Source organism: Gossypium hirsutum, chromosome A08, assembly GCF_007990345.1.
Source record: "Gossypium hirsutum isolate 1008001.06 chromosome A08, Gossypium_hirsutum_v2.1, whole genome shotgun sequence".
NCBI lineage: Eukaryota > Viridiplantae > Streptophyta > Magnoliopsida > Malvales > Malvaceae > Gossypium > Gossypium hirsutum.
In genome coordinates, this window is record NC_053431.1 from 25,337,903 (window position 1) to 25,357,922 (window position 20,020).

Sequence of the window (20,020 nt, forward strand, 5' to 3'; positions counted from 1 at the left end):
TCCTATCCTTATTGCTGATGATAGGGATAGAGCTTTAAGATAGTATGTTGTGCCAGTGTTTCATGATCTTAATTCGAGTATTAGAAGACCCGAAATCGAGGCACAATAATTCGAGCTAAAGCCAGTCATGTTTTAGCTACTTCAGACAGTAGGCCAATTCAATAGAATGCCGACTGAAGATCCTCGTCTTAACTTAAGACTATTTATGGAGATGAAATATTCTTTCAAGTTAGTTGGAGTACCCAAAAATGCATTACGATTGAAGCTATTCCCATATTTGCTAAGGGACAAAGCTTGAGCCTGGTTGAACTCATTACTGCCAAATTCAATTTCCACATGGAAAGAGTTAGCAGAAAGATTCCTCACGAAGTATTTCCCACCTAGCAAGAATGCTAAGTTGAGGAACGAGATCACTGCTTTCTAAAAAATGGATGATGAGTCATTGTATGAGGCATGGGAATGGTAAAAAGAATTATTACGGAAGTGCCCTCATCACAGAATCCCACTTGCATCCAACTTGAGACGTTTTATAATGGTCTCAATGCCTACACGAGGATGATAGTGGATGCTTCCACTAATGGTGCTCTCCTTTCTAAGTCTTATAATGAGGCTTATGAAATCATTGAGAGGATCGCTAGAAACAATTATCAATGGCAAACAATTGAGTAGCGTCAGGAAGACGAGTCGCTAGAATAGATGAAGTTGACACTCTTACTTCACTCATATCTCATGTAACATCCCATTTTTTAGTCAAATAGAAACAGTGGTTTCGGGACCACAAATCTGAGGTAAAAGTATTTATTTTATTATTATATTATTAAATTTTATAGCATGATAGAATTATAGTGTGAAAGTTTCGTAAGGAAATTTTACTGTTTGAATGCTTAATTCGGTAAAAAGGACTAAATCAAGTAATGTGCAAAACTTGTGATCTATTAGCTAAAGGTATCAAATAGCTATAGAACATTAAATTAAAGGTCCTTAAGTGATAAGTATACTATTTCTATGTTAGTGGATGTTAATGGTTTGGTATAAATTAAATTTTGAATTAATTTTAAGGTTAAAATGGTAAATGGTTAATAAATGATATAATAATTAAAACAAAAATCTATTTTCTCATTGTCATCTTCACTTAGCCGATTTTAAAGAAGAATAAGAAGAAAATTTTGCTCCCTAGGGTTCTGTCACTTGGAAGTTAAAGTGGAAAGTGATTTTGACTCAGTTTTTGGTGATTTTTATGTTTTTATGATCGTTGCTTCATATTCTAGCTAGCCCGTACCCTAGATTTTGAAATGGTTAAAGATTTAACATGTTCTCATTGTTGAATGTTTGAGTAATTTGATGGTTAATGATGGATTTTGAGTATTTTTTAATAGTTAAACTAGTTTTGTGAAGTGATTTTTGACAAAAATGCAAAATATGGATTAAATTGAGAAAATGTAACATATGGGGGTTAAAAGTGTGAATAAATTGAAAATATGGGCTGCTAGTAACATGTGATAAATTTGACTAAGCATGTAGTTGTACTATATTGCATGAATTTGCAATTTTATATGAAAAGGACTAAATTGTAAATATATGAAAGTTTAGGGGAAAATGTGTAAATTTTCCAAAATATGATTTATGGGCTAAATTGAATTAATTGAATACTGAATGTACTAAATTTGATAATATATAGATCAAGATAAGCCGAGATCGAAATTAGATTGGGGAAAAAGAAAAGTAGACGAATAGTCAATAGTTTCAATCCGAGCAACTCGAGGTAAGTTCGTATAATTAGAATCAAACTTTTAAATACTTGAAATAATTGTAATGAATGTGTATAATTGAGTAGTTGATATATTTGGATTATGAATGCCTTATCGATATAGTTTATTTATTACCGAGCCTCGTTTGAACTATAAGAATTTGTAGGATATGAGTGACATGTCACTAGGGACTACCGAGCATTGAGACATGAAAAACGTTGTGAATCTTCTCGAGGTCAGGGGGTAAAATCAATATATATGCCACTGGGCCAACTCGTTCGGATATTTCATATGGCCCTATGAACCTCGGACTCAGTTTGCCCTTACGGCCAAATCTGAGTATCTTTTTCCAAGGTGAAACTTTAAGAAACACTTTGTCTCCCACCTGATACTCAATATCTCTTCGTTTTAAATCCGCGTACGACTTCTGACGATCTGATGCTGCCTTCAGACTTTCACGAATTATTTTTACTTTCTGCTCAACATCTTTAATCAAATCAACTCCGAAAATTTTACTTTCACCGAGCTCGGTCCAAAACAATGGTGTACGGCATTTACGACTGTACAAAGCCTCGTAAGGCGCCATCTTAGTACTTGATTGAAAACTATTGTTGTAAGCGAATTCAATCAAAGCTAAATACCGCTCCCATGAACCACTAAACTCAAGGATGCAACATCTCAACATATCCTCAAGTATCTGACTTATCCGCTCGGATTGACCATCAGTTTGTGGATGAAAAGCGGTGCTAAAATGCAACTTGGTACCCAAAGCTTCTTGCAATTTCTTCCAAAATCGCGAGGTGAACCTCGGATCTCTATCCGACACAATAGAAATAGGTACCCCGTGTAATCTTACAATCTGAGAAACATACAATTCAGCTAGTTTATCCAATGAAAAATCCGTACGTACGGGGATAAAGTGAGCCGACTTAGTCAGTCTATCAACAACAACCCAAATCGCATCTTTCTTACTTGCCGACAATGGCAACCCTGACTCGATCCCATTTCCATTCAGGTATCATGATCGGCTAAAGTAAACCTGTAGGTACTTGATGTTCCGCTTTCACTTGTTGACATATTAAACACCTCGAAACAAAATTGGAAATGTCTCGTTTCATACCATGCCACCAAAACTGACGCTTCAGATCGTTGTACATTTTCGTACTCCCCGGGTGAATTGACATTCGGCTACAATGAGCTTCGTTCAGAATCATCGAAATAAGTTCTGAATTTCTTGGAACACACAAATGACTTCTGAACCTCAAACAATCGTCATCATCAATTTGGAACTCTGATTCCATATTCGAAACGCATTCAGCCCGTTTTGCAACCAATTCATCATCGACTTTCTAAGCTTCACGAATTTGGTGAATCAACAATGGTTTGGCCTTTAATTCTGCTACTAACACATTGTCGGATAGAACAGACAGGTGTACATTCATCGCTCGTAAAGCAAACAGTGATTTACGACTTAAAGCATCCGCAACCACATTAGCCTTTCCCGGGTGATAGTCAATGACAAGCTCATAATCTTTTAACAACTCGAGCCAACGTCTTTGTCGCAGATTCAAGTCTCTTTGAGTCATCAAATATTTGAGACTTTTGTGATCCGAATATACATGACACTTCTCACCAAATAAGTAATGTCGCCATATTTTCAAAGCGAATACGATGGCAGCTAGTTCGAGATCATGGGTTGGATAATTTTTCTCATGTGGCTTCAATTGTCTCGACACATAAGCTACAACTCGACCTTCTTGCATCAATACACAACCCAACCCAAGTAAGGATGCGTCACTGTAAATGATAAACTCTTTGCCTGATTCAGGCTGCACTAGCACTGTAGCTTCAGTCAAGTAAGTTTTTAGTTGATCAAAAATTTTCTGACATTTTTCTGACCATTCGAACTTAACATCTTTCTGAAGTAGCTTCATCATTGGTGTGGCTATCATCGAGAAACCCTTTACAAACTGTCTGTAGTAACCGGCAAGTCCCAAAAAGCTCCGAACCTCAGTAATATTTCTCGGGGGCTTCTAGTTGAGTATGGCTGAAATTTTGCTCGGATCAACTCGAATACCCGATGCAGATACCACATGTCCCAAAAAGCTAACTTCTCTCAACCAGAACTCACATTTACTGAACTTAGCATATAACTGCTTATCCCGTAAAACCTGCAACACTAACCCCAGGTGTTCAGCATGATCGGTTTCATTTCTCGAATAGACCAAAATATCATCAATAAACACAACTACAAACTGATCCAAAAACGGTCTGAAGATCCGATTCATCAAATCCATAAATACCGCTGGGGCATTAGTGAGCCCAAACGGCATCACTAAGAACTCGTAGTGACCGTATCTCGTTCTGAAAGCAGTTTTGGGTATATCCGAATCCCGAATTCGCAACTGATAATAACCCGATCTCAAATCTATCTTTGAAAACACTGAGGCTCCCTTTAGTTATCAAACAAATCATCAATACGCGGTAACGGATATTTATTCTTTATTGTCACTTTATTTAGCTGACCATAGTCGATGCACAACCTCATGGTTCCGTCCTTCTTTTTCACAAACAATACTGGTGCACCCCAAGGTGAAAAACTCGGTCGAGTAAAACCTCTATCCGTCAACTCTTGCAACTGAGTTTTCAGTTCTTTTAATTCCGTTTGTGCCATACGATACGGAGCTATCGAAATCAGTGTAGTCCCAGGTACAAGTTCGATGCCAAACTCTACCTCCCGAATAGGTGGTAACCCCGGTAATTCTTCGGGAAAAACATCCGGATATTCACAAACCACTGGTACCGATTCAAGTTTCTTTCCTGATTTTTCATTATCAAGCACGTATGCAAGATACGCTTCACACCCCTTTCTCACATATTTTTGAGCTAACGTCGAGGATATTATTGTTGGCAATCCATTCAAGACAGTAGACTCAACTCGGATTATCTCATTATTTGCACACCTCAAATCAATAGTCTTGCTTTTGCAATTCACAACCGCATCATGCACGGTCAACCAATCCAAATCGAGAATAACATCAAATTCATCAAACGGTAAAAGCATCAAGTCCGCCGGAAAACGGGAACCTCAAATTACTAGGGACATTTCTTACACACCTTATCAACAAGCACACAATGACCCAAGGGATTCGACACTCTAATAACGAACTCAGTAGACTCAACAGGTAAAGTCTTACTGGATGCTAAAGTCTCACATATATAAGAATGAGTAGAACCAGGGTCAATCAATGCAATCACATTAGTATCAAAGAGAGTGAATGTACCGTAATAACATCAGGCGAAGAAGCATCCTCGCGTGCACGTATAGCATAAGCTCTGGCAGGAGCACGAGCCTCAGATCTGGTGGTAACATCTCTAAATCCTCTTTGACCGCCACTAGCATTCCCCGCCATTTTTAGATGGTCTACCTCGAGCAGTAGTAGCACCCGGTTTCCCACTCTGATTTACATTTTGTTCAGACAGTCTCGGGCAATCCTTGATAAAGTGGTCAGCTGATCCGCACTTATAACAGGAGCAGTCATGGAATCTACAACTTCCCGAATGCCATTTACCACAATACTGGCACTCTGTTCTGTCTCGACGATCATTTCCAACACTGGCAACCGAAGTGACTCGTGTACTCACAGGGGGTCGATCACGATCTCGTCTAGAAAAGCCCGACATGTCTCTAGATCGGCCTAAATCATCTCTAAATTTCTTCGATGACTGTTGAAAGGGATTTCCCGAAGATCTCTTACGAAACTCCTTTGCTCCCATATCAGCTTTTCTTTTCTCCTTACTGAGCTCTTCAGCTTTGCAAGCTCGCTCGACAAGTACCACAAATTCTCTGATTTCTAAAATGCCAACATACAGCTTTATATCATCGTTCAGTCCATCTTCGAAACGTTTACACATTACAGCTTCTGAGGAAATGCATTCTCGCGCATACCGGCTAAGCCTTACAAACTTTCGTTCATAATCAGTAACCAACATGGAACCTTGTTTAAGTTCAAGGAATTCTTTTCGTTTTTGATCAATGAATCTCTGGTTGATATACTTTTTTCGAAACTCGGTTTGGAAAAACTCCCAAGTTACTTGCTCTCTGGGCACAACAGAAATCAACGTATTCCACCAATAGTAGGCAGAATCACGTAGCAAGGAGATCGTACACTTTAGGCATTCATCGGCTGTGCAAGATAGTTCATCAAGTACCCGAATAGTGTTGTCCAACCAAAATTCAGCTTGCTCGGCATCGTCGCTGTCTATAGCTTTAAATTCAGTAGCCTCGTGTTTTTGGATTCTATCAACTGGGGGCTTATTTAACCTTATCTGGTCAGTTACCGGAGGTATCGCAGGTGCAGGGGTTGTATTAGTCGGAAATGGGGGTTGTGGAACAGCCGTATTAGTTCGAATGTATTGGTTGAACCAATCATTCATTACGCTATAAAAAGCCTGTCTAGCTTCGTCATTCTGATTACTAGCAATAGGTTGAGAGTCCACCGGCACTGTCCCTTGTGCGGGAGCAGGCGCTACACTCTCAAGATCATCAGCTACCGCTCGGTTGGGATCGGGATCCATTACTATAAACAAACACATTTTTAACTGTCAGAAATCACCACACTATCAAATAGACACACAATGGCATGTATAGCTAGACCCCAATGTATTACGGTAGTCCTAGAATCGACAAAACCGTAGCTCTGATACCAATAAAATTGTAACTCCCCGCACCTGAGACCGTTGCCGGAGTCGAACACGAGGTGTTAACGAACTTAATTCATTTATTTACACAGTTCATTTTAAAAATTTCCAGACAAGCTGGCTAACTGCGTCACTGTCACCTTAAAAATCATATCTCAAGTTCCAAAACTTGAAAACTGATTCCGTAAATTTTCCCTGAAACTAGACTCATATATCCATCTACAGATTGTTTTCTAGAATTTTTTGGTTGGGCCAATTAGTACAGTTTATTAGTTAAAGTCTCCCCTGTTTCAGGGTTCGACTACTCTGACCTTCATGCATTACAACTTAGATATCTCCCTGTACAGGGCTTCAATACATATGCCGTTTGTTTCTAATGAAACTAGACTAAAAAAGGAATCTGTACATATAAATCATGACTTCTAATTATTTCTGGTTAATTTATGGTAAATTTCCAAAGTCAGAACAGGGGATCCAGTAACCGTTCTGGCCCTGTTGTAGGAAAACTTAAACATCTCATAAAATATGGCTCATATGGTCGTTTTGCTTCTTCCATATGAAAATAGACTCATCAGGGTTCGATTACATAATTTATTCATTATTTAATTATATTCCTACTATTTTTAGTGAATTTTCAAACTCACATCACTGCTGCTGTCAGCATCTATTTTAAGGTAAATTTCACCTATTTCATAGTTTCCATGATTCAACTAGCCATTTGACATACATAGCACCAAATATGATCGTGATTAACCATTCCAATGGCTAATCATTGCCAAGCATTTCCACACCTCTCAATAACCATATATATACAAAATGATTTTAATACTATGCTCAAAATATTTAAGCCATTTTCGCATGGCTATCCGAATATATACACATTACCAAAGGTACTTGATTAACAACAAAGGTTAGTCCTATACATGCCATTATCAACGTTTAACTAAAAGAGTACCAAAAGGGCTTAGATAGTGTGGATGACTTCGACTTCGACAATCCCGAGTTCGATAGCTGACGAACAAAAATCTCGGATGTTGTCAAATGATTTCAACGGCTATTCGATCACTTTTTCCTTTCCCTTATCCAACTTTGATCCTCTAAGCTCTTGAGCTTGATTTAGCTAACCACCATAGCTGAATTTTTCCAAGCTTGTTCTCTCCTAGTCACGGCAATGAGGAGCAAAGATGAAAACTTTGGTTTCTCCTCCCATTTACCACATGTTTTATTATTCTTAATTCTTTATTTTATTTTGTAAACTAATAATGCTAATAGAAAATACATATTATCATCAATGACCCATACCATGGCCGGCCACTACTTATTATAAATGGAAATTTGACATGCAAACCCATCATTTTTATAACATGCATTAATAGGTCCTTATAGATTAACCTATCACCTTTTAAAAGTGTCACACATAAGTCCTATTAATTAAATCCACATGCAATCGACTAAATCGAAGCTTAAAACTTTCACACATTCATATTCACATATTTTAGACAATAAATATCATATTCAAATACTTCGGTGACTCGGTTTAGCGGTCCCGAAACCACTTTTCGAGTAGGGTCAATTTAGGGCTGTCACAGAAGTTATCAAAATAAGATTATCTTCTTATCAATTTTCTAATTTCTTTTCCCAACAAACTTTCTGACTCTAGACTTTTGTTTCTGTAACACCCCTAACCTGTATGTATCACCGAAATAGGGTTACGATGTATTACCGATCAAATCACAACATAAAACATACATTTCTTAAACATAAAGCCATTATCACATAATCATCAATCAAATATAATCTCAATGTCCCTTATAAGGCTCTACAAGACCTTAAAACATGCTTGAAAGAGGTTTGGGACTAAACCAATAACATTTGAAAACTTTGGAAAACTTAGAAACTTTTCATGCATAAAGGGATCAGACGCCTGTGTGAACAAACTGTGTGCCTCACACAACCACCAAACACACCCATGTCACAGGCCATGTGAAAACAGGGCATACATACTGACTTGCACCACACGGCCAGAGACTCGCTCGTATGCCATGGCCGTGTAAAATCTAGAGGGTATACTGACTTGGCCACATGGTCGGCCACACGCCCATGTGCCAATTCGTGTACCACACACAGCCAGTAGACACACTCGTGTGTCTAAGCCGTGTATCTCACTGACTTGTTTAATTAAGTTACAGTAGACACACAGTCGAGTCACACGCCCATGTGCTCAACCATGTTGGGTGAAATTAGGCTTGGTTTAAGCCACATTTCTCACCCTCCTCAAGCATACCTAAACCACATCATTTCATACCATTTCAATGCACTTATAGGCAACCAAAACATGCCAATTCATAGACAAATCATGTCACTTAATCTTCAACCATTTCACTACTCAAATCATAACCATAAACATACCACATCAATATGTCATAACCTACATTTTTCACTTATCGTCCATATGTAAGTTCTCACCATACTATCATCTAATTCGTGTCACAAAATATACCAATTCATCATAATCATAAGTTCTCACCATACTATCATCTAATTCGTGTCACAAAATATACCAATTCATCATAATCAAAATGTACCAATTCATCATCCCTATACCATACCAAACATGCCAAAACACAAGGCTATATATATATACATCATATATCACTTATAAATCTTATGAATTAAGCCAACTTAAATGGCTAAATACTCACCAACAATTATATCATATACAAGCCAAACTCACATTCAACATTACCAAACCCATTTCCACATAACTCAAGCCTATACATGCCATATAACCAAGTCACAAGTGTATAAATACTGAAATAAAAAACCAGATAGTGTGATGCGATCTTCGCCGACTTCCAACTCGAGCGAACGTCTGAATCACTATAAAACATAGAAAAATAACACAAAGTAAGCAATAAAGCTTAGTAAGCTCGTATGATATTAAACTTATCTTATTGAATAAGCACATATTAAACATTTACATATACTATAATATAAATTCACTTGATTTCATCTTTATACCATAATTCCAATCACATAATTAACAAAGCTTCACAAGTTTATTTATTTCTTTGCTCGTGTGGATCAATTACATTCTATTTAGTAAAGATGAATCATGTGAAATATCATCAATTAACGGTATTTCACACACTATGTTCGATATGTATATTTAGTTAAAACATCTATAACTCATATCTCACACATCATTCAATTCATACCTCATTATAGCCAAATAAACACATTTTTGGCATAAAACATACTTATACATAAATCTTTCTCATTTCTTACACATGATATACTAAGAACTCACCAAATTACCTCATTTGATTCTCATATAGGATTTGTATGTACCCGTTACACTAAATTTGATTGTACTTTCATTCTCGTCTTGACTATGCCTGTTGAACCATTCGAAATCGCTAAGGATATTTGGAAATCTCGTATAACTCATACAATGCCATATCCTAAATATAGTCTTACATGTTATAGTATATCGATGCCAATAGCCCAGCTATGGTCTTACAAAAATCTCATATCAATGCCAATGTCCCAGACATGGTCTTAGACGAATATCATATCCTTGTAATCCTAATGTCATGACATTTATATCCTAAGTTATTCCTAAGGTTCATACTGGACTTCTGAACATCATAACTCTGTTGATTGTGCTTGTACTCATTTCCAATCAGTATTATAATTCAATTCAACAATAATGATAAATTTATAGCACAGTTTAATAACATTTATTAACATACGAACTTACCTCGTTCGCTATAACGACGAATTAGGTCGACTAATCTGATACTTTGTTTTCCCCTGTTCTAGATCCAAATCTCATATTTCTCAATCTATATAATAAAAAAATTTAGTTATTTAATCATTAATTCATTCAATTTGACACAATTTACACATTTTGGTAAAATTACACTTTTGCCCCTATTATTTCATATTTTTAACAATTTAGTCCTTATTACATAAAAATACAAATTCATACAATTCAATACCAGCCCATGCTACTCGAATTTTCCTTATATTCATATCAAACCATTTTCCCATTAATTCACACATTTACCCATGGATTTTACAAATTTCTCAATTAAATCCGTAATTGACATTTTTGTCAAAAATCACTTTATAGAACTTCTTAATCTAGCTTCAAACTTTAATAATATATCATAAAACATCTAAACAACCAAGCATTCAACAATGGCATCAAGAAGTTAAATATTATGTGGAATTGGAATTATATGTGTATGAAATGTTATGAAATAGCTGCCTATTGTGTTGTAAAAAAGTTACCATTTATGCTTGTGTTTACATGTGAAAATAGGGTGGCATAATGGCTTTGAAAATAGCCTAGTTTTGTCGACACAAGAAGAGACACGGGCGTGTGTCCCAGTCGTGTGTGAAACACGGTCATGTTACACGGCCGTGTGTCCCCTGAAGTTGTTGTTAAAATGAAGTCAGTATGCTCCACACGGTGTCACATACGGGCATGTGACCAGCCGTGTGGTACAAGTCAGTGTGTCCGCTAATTAGCACACGACCAAGTACACGGGCATATGACTTGGTTGTGTTTCATAAGTCAGTATACCCTATAGGTTTGGCACGGCCTAGCACTGTAACTTCCCGAATTAGGGTCTAGTCAGAACAGTAGTTTCGAGACCATAAATTCAAATTGGAAATAACTATTTTATGATTATTATAAGGCCTATGATATGTTTATATGTTCATGTAAAAATTTCATGAGGAAATTTTATGTCTAAAGTGCTTATTTTGGCTTTAAGGACTAAATTAAATAAATTGTAAAACTTGAGTTTTAGAAGCTTTAAGCATGAAATTGAATTGAATTATTAATTAGAGGTCCTTAAAGAGTAATTTGACCAAGTTCTAAATATTTGGACAAAAATGGACATGATTAGGTAAAATTTCAAAGGAAGGTATTAAAGGTATTTTAGTCATTTAGTACTTAAATGAATTGAAAAGGGAAAACAAAACAAAAATTTGCTCATCCTTATTCCTCATGGCTGAATGTAGCATGGGGGAAGTCATGGTTAGGGTTTTCAAGCTTGCAAGCTTAATAGTAAGTACTCCCGGGCCCCATTTTTAATGTTCTATGCATTTTTGAAGTCTAGGGAACATGATCTACTTATTTCTACCATTAGTTTGAGCTAGGGTTTATATTTGAAAAATTGATCCATGCATTACATGTTAGTATTTTGATTTTTAATGGTAGAATATGAAAGATTAAAGCTTGATGAACATCTTTTACTAGGTGATTTTTCATGAAAACACCTAAAAAAGTCTAAAATGTAAAAGTTGTAAAATGGGTAGTAAAAGTGTGATTGAGTGGAAATTAGGGCTTCTATAGTAATTAAAATGGTTTGGCTAGGCTTAAAGAATAAATAAGTTGAATGAAAATCATTTTACGAGCATTGGGGCAAAAGTGCAAATATGTGAAAGTTTAGGGGTCAAAATGTAAATTTGTAAAAGTATGATTTTTGGACCCATATGAATAATGTGACTAATTAGTAAGCTAAATTTGATATTATAGATCAAGGAAAATGAGATTCAGGCATAGATTGGAAATGAATGAGATTATGGACTAAATTGGAAAAAGTAGTTGTGCTCGCATTTGAGGTAAGTTTGTACGATAATAATAATGCAATGTTATGTTTGAATTATATTCCTTACTATTATTGCATATATTGTATGATTTAATACATTGGAAAAGTTGATGGAATGGTATTTATGATGTGGAAGAATATTACATGAAATGCAAGAAAATGATTATACATGACAAGTGACATATGAAATATGTGATATATGTTATGTAAATTCTTAAAAACTTATTTTCTATTTGAGTTATGCCTTATTATGCTATGAATAGGAAAATGGTGAAATTGAAAGCATGAATGATATTATGATCATTTTTCACGACATGACAAGTAAGTGCGATGAGGATGCTAAGTGCAAGTGTGGAAAATCCCGTTGGAACCCGAGGAATAGTTTAGGATACAAGTGACATATCACCAGAAATTTAGAAATCCGTGCTCGTTGAGCGGTCCGAGTTCGTGATATGTATGAGATTCTGAACTTGTTGAGTGGTCAAAGTTCGTGAAATATGTGGCATCCAAGCTTGTTGAGTGGTCTGAGTTCATTATGGATGCGAGCATCCGAGCTTGTTGAGTGGTCTGAGTTCATTGTGGATACGATACCTGTGATTGATTTCTGGGCAACAGCCTTGAGTGTTCTACTGGTGGCTAGGTAATCCTTGAGCGGTGGGATACCTATCAGCTTTTGTAAGTAGTCCATGTAGTTACATCTAGATCAGTTACTATATGTGCAAGGTTTCATGGATCCAATAGTATTCCAAGTGTTCAACGGGTATTGATATGTAATGAATGTGATGAAAGTCTCGAGAAGGGCATGTTAAGAGGTACGATTATGTGATATACTACGATGAGCACAGGTATGTACCCTAAATTCATGAGTAATACTTTAGTAAATGATGACTTGTGATGAGGAAGCATATGTATGTGTATATATGATAAACAAGTGAAAAGGGTTGAATGGTGAACCATCTCTATGCCTATGATTATGAATTTTGTTGCAATATCATGTTAACTTACATTGTGTAATTGAATAGGGGATCCATGAAATGACGAGTCCATGATCAATGTGACAATGAACTTATGTTAATTATTATGAATTTGCACTATAACATTGTTGGACAGCAACACTTATGTGACTTCGAAAATCCACCAAAAACTGTGGAAATTGAATTAGAAACTGAATAAGATATGAGATTAAATCTTATTGAGTATAGTTTCACATAGAGGAAATGGTGTAAGCAAAAGAGTTTTATACTATGAGATATTTGAACTTTTGTGAGACAGAGTCAGGGTGATTCCGGGCACCCCTGTCTCAACTTTGGAAAATTACTAGAAATTTTACAAAAATAATGGGTTAAAATTTATATTAATAATCCCTTAATGAGTCTATTTTCAATAGAATCAGATGGGAACATTATCCAAACCCCATGTTAAGAGATAATTGATTTTTAGTAAAGAAAGGTCGAAGCTGTCAAATAGCAGAACAGAAGTAACTTTAAAGAATAAACTGTACTTATTGGTTTGACAAAAATTCTAGAAATTTTATGGTGAAAAATATATATGAGTCGAGTTTCAGGGAAAATTTATGGATCTTAATTTGAATTTCTGTAGCTCTCGATCTAAATAATTTAGTAATAATGACTCGAAAAAATAGCATGACCAGAAAATAAGTAAAAGTGTAATTATGATTATATTTCCATGGAATCATGTTGATAATTTTCTTATTATTTTCATATGGACTTAGTAAGCTTTAAGCTTACTCCCTCATTTCCATTTCTTTAGCATTGACAGGTTAGCTCGGGGTTGGAGATCGTCGGAGGCAACCTCACACTATCAAGCTACCTCTTTTGGAGTATTGATGAATCTGAATGTCTTCAAGTGAGTGGCATGTATAGAGACTTAATTATTGATATGTGTTTTTATGTTTTGGCCAAGATGTTGGCTTATATTAGTACATTATGTATAGCCATGAGATGTGACTTATGATGGTTATGGCTTGTAAGTCTATTTATCTAAGTTAGGTATTGATGCCTGGTGGTGTGGCCACTTGATGATATTTGTTTGATATGAATGATTAGTATTACGGTATGTATGCTTGATGAATGTCTTATGACCAAACAAAGTGGTCATAATCAGAGAATAAAAGTTTGGTACGATAAATTTAATAATGCTTGAACATTAAATCGGTGTGGAATGACTTAGGCAAGCATGGTATAAATGTATAAGTAATAATCAAAATGACAAGTTCAATTGATTATGAATTTGGTATGTTTAGACTTGGTATAAAATGAGTAAGCAAAACACATGTATGTTGACATATGAATAGTACAATTGAGTCTTAATGGAGGATGTTTAATCACTTATTTGATGCTACATTATATGTGTCTATAATGTATTTAAGTATGTGAAGTATTAATGGTAACCAAAGGCTTGGAAAATAGCCTAAGTACTAGTCACACGGGTAGAGACACGGCCATGTGTCTCAACCATGTGGAGGACATGGCCTAGCACATGAGCGTATGGCCTAGCTATGTGGTTTAATTTGTTTTGCTGACATTATAAACAGAGAGTTACATAGCCTGAGGACACAGACGTGTTGGAGACACACATGCGTGTCCCTGTGTCCACACGGGCTTGTGACCCTGTTTCAGGAAAATTTTTTTAAGTTTCCCTAAAACTTTCTAAATTTCTCGATTTAGTCTCAAACTGTCTTTAATACATGTTTAGAGCTTCGATAGCTTGTCTAAGGGGCAGTATGCATGTGATTGAATGTTTTTAATTTAAATGAAATTTTACAGCCCGGTTTTGCGTGTTTGTGAATGTTTAAGTCTGGTAATGCCTCGAACCCTGTCTCGACGTCAGATACGGGTAATGGGTGTTACAACACACGGGAGTGTGTGGCCATTTTGAGGGGTACAAGGGCTAGACACACGGGCGTGTGGTTGGCCGTGTGACCCAAGTCAGTATGTACCCCCTGTTTTCACATGGCTTATGACACAGACGTGTTTGGTGGTCATGTGACACACACGGCCTGCCCACACTAGTTTGTGTCCTCTATTTTGAGAAAAACTTTCAAAGTTTCGTGAAAGTTTTATAAGTTTGTGTCCTAAAGTATGTTTTAGGCCTTGTAGGCTATTATAAGGGACAAATTGATTGAGAATGAATGATGATTGTATAAATTGATTGAATGCATGAGAAAAGTACGAATACATGTGTTATAAGTCCGGTAATACTCCATAACCCTATTCCAATGTTGAATACGGGTGAGGGGTGTTACATATATTGGTACCAGAGCTATGGTTTAGTCGATTCTAGGACTAACGTAGTATATATGAGTCTAGCTATACATGTCATATATATAAACTGAGATAGTGCGATGACTCCTAACATTTTCAAATGTGTTTTTATATAGTAAATGGATCCTGATCGAGCTGTAGTTGATGAGGTTAAGAGTAATACGCCTGCTCCCGCTTAAGGGACAGTGCCTTCTGATTCTAAACCCGTAGTAAGAAGCCAGGGAGGGGAGGCTAAAGAAGCCTTCTTCCAAATGAGTAGTTTGCACAATACATTCGTACGAACCCAGTTACTCAGCAACCTCCACCCCCACCTTTTCCCCAACTGATCCCTATAGTTCCTTAAGGTATGGATTCTTTATGATTGAATAAACCACCTGTAGATAAGATATGGAAGCACGGGCCTGAGGAATTCAGAGCCACTATTAACGATGACCCTGAGAGATCTGAGTTTTGGCTTGAGAACATGATTTGGGTATTTGATGGACTGTCTTACACACCTGAAGAATGTTTAAAATGTGCTATATCGCTGTTGGGAGACAATGCGTATCAATGGTGGAATACTTTGATATCTGTAGTTCTGTGAGAAAGAGTTACTTAAGAGTTCTTTCAAGTTGAATTCAGAAAGAAATACATCAGCCAAAGGTTCATTGATCAGAAATGAAAGGAATTTCTTGAATTGAATTAGGGTTGTTTGTCGGTAACAGAATACGAAAAAGAGTTTGTACGACTAAGCGAATATGCTTGTGAATGTGTTTCTTCCGAGGCTATAATGTGTAAAATTTTTGAAGATGGATTAAATGAAGAAATTAGACTATTAGTTGGAATTCTTGAGCTGAAAGAGTTTGTTATTCTAGTAGATAGAGCTTGCAAAGTCGAAGAGCTTAGTAAAGAGAAAAGAAAATCCAATTCTGAGGCTAAAGAGTTTAGAAATAGATTTGCCGGCAAAGCGCATCAGCCAGCATCAAAGAAATCTAGAGACTATCATCCTCGTTCTACTGCTTCTGTAGGGATTTCGATTAGAGATAGAGATGCGAGACATTTCAGCTCTAAACTTCAGACGACATCTGTTGCTAGTGTAGGTAGTGTTAGAAATGTTGGACCTGAATATAAGCACTGCAATAAGCGACATTACAGTGAATGTAGAATGATGAGTGCAGCTAGTTTTAAATGTGGATCTCTTGGTCATTATCTCCAAGACTATCCAGAAAAGTCTATGGCTAAAAGAGATCAACCGGTAAAAGTAAGTAATACGGCTACTAGAGGGAGACCACCCCGAAACACTGGAAATATGAGTGGTAACTGAGGTGTTACTAGAGATTCTACTATGAGGTCTGAGGCACGAACACCTCCCCGAGCTTATACTATCCGTGCACGGGAGGAGGCATCATCGCTAAACGTTATTACCGGTACTTTTTCTCTTTTTGATACTAATATAGTTGCATTGATAGATCCTAGATCAGCCCATTCATATATATGTATGAATTTAGTTTTTAAAAAAAGTTTGTAATTAAAGTATCAAACCCCTTAGGCAAGTTTATTTTAGTTGATAAAATTTGTAAGAATTATCCTTTGATGGCTCGGGGTTACTGTTTTCTGGCTAACTTGATGCTTTTACCATTCAATGAGTTTGATATGATTTTGGGTACGAACTAGCTGACTATGCATGATGCAGTTGTGAATTGTAGACGAAAAATTATCGAATTGAAATGTCAAAATGGTGAAATTCTTCCGATTGAGTCTGATGATTCGAGTGACGTACCTACTATGATATCGTCTACGTTAGCTCGGAAATGTATGAAAAAGGGTTGTGATGCATATCTTGCATACTTACTGGAATTACTGGGTTATGAAAAAAGATTGAATCTGTACTTGTCATTTGTGAGTTTTCGGATGTATTTCCAGAAGAATTACTGGGTTTACCACTGATCAGAGGGGTTGAATTTGGTATTGAATTAGTATCAGGAACAACACCAATATCCATAGCTCCATACAGAATGGCTCCAACAAAATTAAAAGAGTTGAAAGCTCAATTGCAAGAATTGACAAACAGAGGTTTTGCACAATCGAGTTATTCACCCTAGGGTGCACCAGTATTGTTTGTAAAGAAGAAAGACGACACGATGAGAATGTGTATCGATTACAGATAGCTGAATAAAATGACTATAAAGAACAAATACCCTCGACCTCGGATTGATGATTTATTTGATCAGATCATAAGGACTACAGTATTTTCAAAGTTTGATTTGAGATCGGGTTATTAACAGTTGCGAGTTAAAGAGTCGGATGTGCCAAAAACCGCGTCCAGAACAAGGTACGGACATTATGGATTCCTTGTTATACCTTTCAAATTAACTAATGCTCCTGCAGTTTTTATGGACTTGATGAACTGGATATCCAAACCGTATTTAGTCAGATTTGTTGTTATATTCATTGACGACATTCTGATCTATTTGTGAGATGAATCTAAACATATCGAGCACTTGAGAGTTGTGTTATAAACTCTACGTGATAATAAATTATTTGCAAAGTTCAGCAAATGTGAGTTTTGGCTTCGAGAGGTTGGATTTTTGGGGCATATTGTTTTAGTTGAAGGTATTAGACTTGACCCAAGTAAGATTTCTGCTATTGTTGATTGGAAACCTCCGAGAAATGTGTCTAAAGTCCATAGTTTTCTAGGTTTAGCGTGATATTACTAAAGATTTGTGAAAGGATTTTCGATGATTGCGACACTGATGACACAATTGCTTCAAAAAGATGTAAAATTTGATTGGTTAGAAAAATGTTAGCAGAGTTACGAACAGTTGAAAGTACTGTTACCTAAAGCACCAGTTGGTTCAACTTGAATCGGGGAAAGAGTTTGTGATTTATAGTGACGCGTCATTAAATGGTCTGGGATGTGTTCTGATGCAAGAAGAAAATGTTGTAGCTTATGCTTCTTGGTAATTGAAACTGCATCAAAAGAATTATCTGACGCATGACTTAGAGTTGGCTTCAATTGTGTTTGTATTGAAAATTTTGCGACACTACTTATACAGTGAAAAATGGCACATTTATACGGATCAAAAAAGCTTAAAATATTTGATGTCACAGAAAGATTTGAATATGTGGCAATGAAGATGGCTCGAGTTATTGAAAGATTATGAATTTGTGATTGATTATCACCCGTGAAAAGCTAATGTTGTTGCTAATGCCCTCAGCCGAAAATCGTTGTTTGCATTACGAGCAATGAATACTTAGTTAATGATTTGTGATGATGGGTCTATTTTAGCTGAATTAAAAGCTAAACCGGCTTTTCTTCAACAAATTCGTGAAGCTCGGAAAGATGACTGTGAATTGCAAGTTAAATGAATTCAATGTCAGATTATCCCTAATTTAAAGTTTCAGATTGGAACTGATGATTGTTTAAAGTTTCGGAATAGAATTTGCATACCAAGAAATTTAGAACTCATTCAAAAGATTTTGCAATAAGCGCACAATAGTTGGTTATCTATTCATCCGGGGAGTACCAAAATGTACAACGATTTGAAATAGTTTTACTGGTGGCAAGGCATGAAACGAGATATCTCAGAGTTTGTTTCTAAAAGTTTGACTTGTCAGCAAGTCAAGGCTGAACATCAAGTACCATCTGGTTTACTGCAGCCTGTGATGATTCCAGAGTGGAAATGGGATAGAGTTACAATGGACTTTGTGTCAGGATTGCCCCTAACTTCGAAAAAGAAAGATGCTATCCGGGTTGTTGATCGACTAACAAAATCTGCTTATTTCATACCAGTATGTACAAATTTCTCAATTGATAGATTAGCTGAATTGTACATTTCTAAAATTTTTCGATTGCATGGGGTGCCACTATCTATTATTTCTAATAGAGATTTGAGATTTATGTCGCGATTCTGAAAGAATCTGTAAGAATATTTGGGAAAAAAGTTGAATTTCAGTACAACTTTTCATCTTAGACTGATGGTCAAACTGAGAGTGTTATTCAGATTATCGAAAACATGTTGAAATGTTGTATTTTAGAGTTTGAGGACAGTTGGGAAAAATACTTATCATTGACTGAATTCGCGTATAAAAGAATTTTTCAAACGAGTATAAAGATGGCACCGTACAAAGCTTTATATGGTTGCAAGTGTCGAACTCCACTGTACTGGACTGGACTAAGTGAGAAAAAGATTCAGGGGTTGAATTGATTAGAGAAACTGAAGAAAAAGTGAAAATGATTTGCGACAATTTAAAAGCAGCTTCAAATCGACAAAAATCATATGCGGATTTGAATCGTAAAGAAATTGAGTTTCAAGTCGGGGACTGAGTGTTTCTAAAGGTGTCACCTTGGAAAAAGGTTTTTCGATTCGACTGTAAAGGAAAGTTGAGTCCGCGATTTATCGGACCGTATGAGATTGTCAAAAGAATAGGGCCTGTAGCGTACCGACTAGCTTTATAGTCAGAACTTGAAAAGATTCATAACTTCTTTCATGTTTCTATGCTACGTCAATAAAGATCTGATCCATCACATGTTTTTTCTCCGGTAGAAGTTGAGATACAGACTAATTTGACGTATAGCGAAGAACCGATTAGGATTTTAGCTCGTGAAATCAAAAAATTAAGAAATAAAGGCATAGCTCTAGTGAAGGTTCTTTGGCATAAACATGGGATCGAGGAAGCT

At 36.3% G+C, this 20,020-nt stretch overlaps 1 non-coding gene across 1 annotated transcript; it reads right to left on the reverse strand.

The window, feature by feature from the left end:
* Nucleotides 1-394: 394 nt before the first annotated feature.
* Nucleotides 395-501, reverse strand: LOC121205178 (small nucleolar RNA R71). The gene has a single exon (XR_005900263.1). It is a non-coding gene; the product is annotated as a small nucleolar RNA R71 (small nucleolar RNA).
* Between the last annotated feature and the right edge of the window lie 19,519 nt (nt 502-20,020).